This window comes from Triticum dicoccoides, chromosome 4A (assembly GCF_002162155.2).
Source record: "Triticum dicoccoides isolate Atlit2015 ecotype Zavitan chromosome 4A, WEW_v2.0, whole genome shotgun sequence".
Lineage (NCBI taxonomy): Eukaryota > Viridiplantae > Streptophyta > Magnoliopsida > Poales > Poaceae > Triticum > Triticum dicoccoides.
The window spans coordinates 226,382,229-226,388,794 of record NC_041386.1 but is presented as its reverse complement, the minus strand read 5'-3'; the positions used below and the strand labels follow the sequence as shown (position 1 = coordinate 226,388,794).

At 46.5% G+C, this 6,566-nt stretch overlaps 1 long non-coding RNA gene across 11 annotated transcripts in view; it reads right to left on the bottom strand.

The window, feature by feature from the left end:
• Window positions 1-4,949: 4,949 nt before the first annotated feature.
• Window positions 4,950-6,566, bottom strand: part of LOC119285696 — an 8,041-nt gene continuing 6,424 nt past the window's right edge. For 8 of the 11 annotated variants that reach the window (XR_005139693.1, XR_005139692.1, XR_005139697.1 and 5 more), the window contains 2 exons: window positions 5,252-5,975; window positions 4,956-5,166 (listed from right to left, as the gene is read on the bottom strand). This is a non-coding gene — a long non-coding RNA (uncharacterized LOC119285696). Of the gene's footprint in view, window positions 5,167-5,251; window positions 5,976-6,566 lie in introns of all 11 variants that reach the window. The other 3 variants (XR_005139698.1, XR_005139696.1, XR_005139699.1) reach the window with 3 other exon arrangements.

The window sequence follows — 6,566 nt, the reverse complement described above, 5'->3', positions numbered from 1 at the left end:
TTTTAGAAGGGCATTTCAGGTTCATTGAAAAAGTTTTTAGTAAACCCTAATTGGATTCAGAGGGGACTGGGGGTTCTGTCATCCCCATTTCAGGTTTCTGATGAAAGAGTAAACATGATGCAACACTCTAATGCATGGCTAACTAGGATGTGACAACTCACCCCCACTCAAAAGAATCTCGTCCCGAGATTTGGGTTCCTCCGGAAAGAAGGCGGGATACTCAAGTCGAAGACGATCCTCCCTTTCCCAAGTTGCTTCATCCTCAGAATGGTGCGACCATTGTACTTTGAGAAACTTGATATTATGACGTCGAGTGGTACGCTCGGCCTGATCGAGGATACGAATGGGGTACTCTTGATATGTAAGATTATCTTGGAGATCAAGCGTTTCGTGGTCCACTCCACGGATAGGATCCGAGAAGCAACGCCTGAGTTGAGAAACGTGGAAGACACCGTGGACTCTGGAGAGGTGCGGAGGTAGTTCCAACTGGTAGGCAACTTCTCCTCGTTTGGCGAGAATGCGAAAAGGTCCAATGTAACGAGGAGCCAATTTGCCTTTGATACCGAAACGATGGGTTCCCTTCAGAGGGGTAACCCGAAGATAAGCCTTCTCGTCAACCTCGAAAGTCATAGCCTTATGTTTTCGGTCATATTGACTCTTTTGACGAGATTGGGCTGTTTTCAACTTTTCACGAACGATGCGAACTTGTTCTTCTGCTTCCTGAATCATATCCGGGCCAAAGAATTGTCTTTCCCCGGTCTCTGACCAGTTAAGGGGTGTTCGACACCGTCGTCCATAGAGAACTTCAAAAGGGGCTTTACCCAAGCTAGATTGATAGCTGTTGTTGTAAGCGAATTCGGCAAATGGAAGGCACTTCTCCCAATCCATTCCGAATGAGATAACAGAGGCTCGAAGCATGTCTTCTAGAATCTGGTTGACGCGTTCCACTTGACCATGAGGGTGGAAAGCGGTGCTAAAGGAGAGACGGGTTCCCATAGCATTTTGGAAACTTTCCCAAAATCGAGAGGTGAAAATACTTCCTCGATCCGAGTTAATTTCCAAAGGAACACCATGGAGAGACACTATTCGGGAGATGTATAAGTCTGCCAGCTGACTAGCGGTTATACTCTCATGAACAGGTAGGAAATGGGCTACTTTGGAAAGACGATCGACAACGACGAAAATAGCTCATAAAAATATTTCAGGGGTATTTGAAATTATATTCTAGTTATATGAATATAATTCAGATTCAAATAGCTAATGATTTAAATTCAAAGTCCCAAAATTAAGTCCTTAAAAATGTTCAATATTTTGGTTGGGACCAGAACCCTTTGCCAAAATTATCAAACATTTAAGAAGAGCATTTTGGAACAATGAATGAGATTTTAGGGTTTTTGCCCTTCTTTTATTTAGGGTTTTGAGGCTTCTAAATTCCTCAGTTCAAGTTTCAAAAATTTAAACATGATGCATGGATGCAATGCCACTAGTTACAGGCAAGCTCTAGGGCTGTGACACAAGATCGTAGCTGAGGTAACAAGCTAAACATCGAATCCCACGTGGAACTACTAGCGAGACTGACGTCTCTCTGCAAAACATAAAATAGGAAAACGTGAGTACAAATGTACCCAGCAAGACTTACATCAGAACTAGCTACATATGCACCATTATCAACAAGGGGGATGGTGGAGTTTAACTGCAGCAAGCCAGCTTTGACTCGGTGGCTAACCTAAACTACGACTGCAAGTAACTCTTTTGAGGTGACGCACACGAGTCCACATGTTCACCAACCAATAAACCACTATGGAACCGCTCCCGTCTCCCTACGAGAACGCCATCCATAGCACTCACGCTTATCTTGCGTATTTTAGAGTATCCACTTTCGCTTGTCTATGAACTGATATAAGCAACCCAGAAGTCCTTTTCCGTGGACACGGCTATTCGAATAGATGATGTTAACCCTGCAGGGGTGTACTTCTTCACACACGCTCTCACCACTTACCGCCGTTTACACGACATGTACTCGGCAACCTTCAAGCGGAAGCCCAACGTGGGTGTCGGCCACGGCCTGCCTAAACACTCAAGTCTCTAGTCCAGGTTTATCGCCTATTCGGGTTCCATCCATGAGGAGATCCGGCCGGAGTTTCGCTCACAGCCCCAAACGATGTGAACAGGGTTCCGTGACGCCAAACGGGCGCCCGGTATACCCAGCCACGTGCCTACCGCATCACAGCCCACCCCTCCGGTCAGCGCTGCCCACGGCCTCCAGCATACTACAAACACCAGAAACTACTTGTAACTCCTGGACAGAGGACAAGGGTGATTAAGAAGCCAAGAGGGTCCATTGGTTTCGGGCCCAATGCGTGGTAGTAGCTGAATCATGGATCACAAACACAGAACTCAGTTCCTGACGACGGCTGCAATGAGGCAACCCACCATGTACTCCTACATGGCCTCTCACCGCTACCTTTACCAAATCGTGTTCACACACTTAGCTCACACACAGTAGGGCATAGTCACACACCTCTGATTCATTCCCGATGAATCAGACCTGACACAACTCTAAGCAGTAGCAGGCATGACAAACAAACATGAATGAGTAGGCACAACAGGGCTCAAGCAACTCCTACTCATACTAGTGGGTTTCATCTATTTACTGTGGCAATGACAGGTCATGCAGAGGATAAAGGGGTTCAGCTACCGCAGCAAGTAACAGATGAATCGTTGTTGTCCTAATGCAGTAAAAGAGAGCAGGAGCGAGAGAGTAGGATTGTATCGGAATGAACAAGGGGGTTTTGCTTGCCTGGCACTTCTGAAGATAATATAGCTCTTCATCGGTGCCATCGATCACATCGCCGGTACAACATCTATCGAGGGGGAACAACACCGGCAAACACAGAAGAAACACGATCAATGCAATGCACAATATGATGCATGCTATGACATGGCAATATGAATGTGTTTTGGGCTAATGCACCTAGCTATGATTTAAATGAAGTTGGTTTGAATACATGATTCAAATTCCAACTCCATATATGGTTATTTAAATGCCCTTTATTTGTTTTGTCCAAAACAGAGGACAAACATTGTTCAAACATGCATGAAAATGGTACAGATGGATTCCTTGAATTTTTCTGATAATTTTTCATATATGACTTATTTCATTTGGAGTTACGGTTAATTTTCTATGATTTATTGAAGTTTTAGCTATTTCTGGAATTTTCCTGATTATTTATAAAATAAACTAAATTCCAGAAAAGGAATATTGCGTCAGCATGGCGTCATGCTGACCTCAGCAGAGTCAACAGGGGCTGGTCCGGGTCAAACTGACCAGTGGGGTCCACTGGTCAGTGACACAGCGCTGGCTGGAGTCACAGACATGTGGGGCCGGTCAAAGGCCACGTCAGCGAGGTCAACGCTGACGCGTGGGGCCACTGTGATTAATTTAACTAAACAGGAGTTAAGCTGTGATTAATTAGGGGCGTGGGGCCCATGAGTCAGTGGCCTAGGGGGTTGGTTAGTGTGGGGGGGTTAGCCGCTAACGACGGCCACGTCGGATTCGCCGGCGGTTGGACGACGGCGACGACCCAGAGCGGCGGTGGCTCGACGGAGTTGCGCCAGGGACGACGGATCGACGCGCCAAGGGCACCAGGAGGTGGCCCGTGGCCGCGCGCATCCAGGGGAACCAACGGAAGGGTGCGGGGTGGACGGAGTTCGCCGGAAGCGAGGTTGTGGCGGCGGCCGGAGTTCGGGCACCGATGAAAACGACGACACGGTGCACGGGAGGATCTACGGTTAGCACCTACGCGTTCTATGAGAGCTCACGAACCCAATGGAGGCACGCACGGGACCAAATGGCCACCGGAGCCTCGTCGGCGATGAGCTCGTGCGGCGGCGTACTGTCGGGGGAGAGAGGCGCGGCGGCTACGGCATGCTAGAGAGAAAACGGAGAGGGGGAGGATGATCAGGAGCTCACGTGGAGTGCAGTGGTGGCCTCGGCGTGTTCGGGGAAGCTCGGACGGCGACGGGTCGACGATGGAGATCCGCGGCGGCCGACGATGAAGACGACGATGGCGGCGACGTTGCAAGGCTTCCGGAGGGCCGTGGATCGGTGGGGAGGAAGAGGGGGTCGAGGCGGAGCTCCTGAGCTCAGCGGAAGGGCGAGGGGTGGCCGGTGGCTATGGATGCGACGGCGGCGCCCTCCGGTGGCTCTCGGTGGTGCTCCAAATCGAGAGAGGGAGAGAGCTAGAGCGAGCAGAGAGAAGGGATAGCAGTCGAGGGGGTCGAGGGCGTCTCCGTGGCGTTGCAGGAGACGTCCAGGGGGAGGAGGAGGCAGCCAGGCAGGGAGGAGGTGGCCGGGGCGCGTGGCCGCGCGCGCCGGGTGCGTGCCCGTCCTCCTGGCAGGGAGGAAGACGACAGGGGAGGCCCAGATGGGCTGGGCCGCATAGGAGCTGGGCCGGCTGGGCTGCCAGGTGAGCGCCAGGTAGTTTTCTCTGCTCTGTTTTATTGTTCTGTTTGTTTTATTTTTAAATTTATTTTGCCACTGTTTTGAATTTAAAATAATTCAAACAATGTCAAAAGCTCCTCTAAATATTTTTATTTTCCTAGATGGACTTTTCCAAAAGCTCATAAAAATATTTCAGGGGTATTTGAAATTATATTCTAGTTATATGAATATAATTCAAATTCAAATAGCTAATGATTTAAATTCAAAGTCCCAAAATTAAGTCCTTAAAAATGTTCAATATTTTGGTTGGGACCAGAACCCTTTGCCAAAATTATCAAACATTTAAGAAGAGCATTTTGGAACAATGAATGAGATTTTAGGGTTTTTGCCCTTCTTTTATTTAGGGTTTTGAGGCTTCTAAATTCCTCAGTTCAAGTTTCAAAAATTTAAACATGATGCATGGATGCAATGCCACTAGTTACAGGCAAGCTCTAGGGCTGTGACACATCATCTCAAATATGCTCAGGCTTGTCTATAAAGGCAAGAACAAAATCAAGTTTAGGAACATAAAAAATTAATTAGAATGGGAAGAGTAGTATGTTGATGGCATGTGGCAAGCACAGAATACTCAGTCTCAGTCTTGTACGGAACAATCAAATGCAGCAACATGACCACCTTCTATTTACCAGCCATACAGAGGGCATATGTGTCATCAAGTACACCTGTATTGATCAGACGGTAATAATGTGAGAATAGTTCAATAGGAGAAGACTTGTACAGTTGTAAGAAACCATGCAAGAGTTCTACCATATCTGTCTATTGCACTCAAGTGTGTTGGTTTCAACTGCATGCCTAAGTCGTGATGCAAGTTCCTCATCATCACTTTATATAAACCAGTCTGATCGATATCAAGTTTAATCCAAAAATCATCTTTCTTGTGACATTCTATGAGCCCTAGCAAATTGAAATCCTCCTGTTTTCCATGGGAAATGTTGAACGACAATATTAGAGCGTTATTTGTGAATAGTATTGGGTGTCCATAATCTGCGTGAACCATATAAGTATGGAAGGATAAAGAACATTGTATATAAATCCCAATGTTGCAGGCATCGTAACTAAAAGTTACTGAACTGATCATTCTCTTACAAGCTACCAGCTTGTGACGTATCGCAAGAAAACACCTTGCGAAGAGAACTTAATGAATTCATACACTTCCGTTGATAGGTCAAAGAAACATATAGTAAATAGGATAAGCATCTTTAGAGAAAAGTGAAATTACAATAATCTTACTCACCTTTATGACTAACTTTTGCAGGATTAAGAGAGCTACGTCTGTAGACATTCAACAATTACATGCATCATTCTTACCCGAATTCTTAGGACATATTTATGGTTACAATAACATTCAAGTTAGGTAACAAAGACTAACTTCCACAGTTACATGCTTGAGGTGCTGCTGTCATTCTATCATTATAATAGCAGAAATCCTTATATCCTCTCGCAATGAGTAGCATGTACATGTTTATGTTTTCTGGACCAAGAGAAAACCATTATGGACATGAAATATAATCAAATCAACTTGATTTCTATTTAATTGGTTTACATCAGACAGAATCCCATTTATATGGTCGTTCTATACAATTGTATGGCTAATGGTTAGAATAGATGAATTTTTGGGGGGTAGCAAGAGAACAGATGGTTTCAAGAGTCTGTGCTCCACAACTATGGTGAGGACAAACATATTGTTTATTGTGCAGGATAATAGAAACAGGCAAAGCATCTTGCTTCAGATCTGCTGTAGTACTACTGTACCATATCTCATTAGTTCAAAGAACAAATTGGAGCAGGGTGCTCATAATACTTTTATTAAGGAACTAAGAGCATCTCCAGTCGCGCCCCCAACAGGCCCCCCAGGCCACTTTTTCGGCGCCGGCGCCAAAAAAACGCCCAGTCGCGCCCCCAGGACGACGAAAAGCGCCAGTTCGACCCTTTTATCCGCCCGGCGCTCGCAGGCCGAACCCGGCGCACTGGGAGGCGATCGGGGGCTCCGGCGCAAGGGAAAAGCGCGGCTGGCCCACACCGTCAGATGAAAAGTCAAGATTTTCTTCCCTGACTCGCCTCC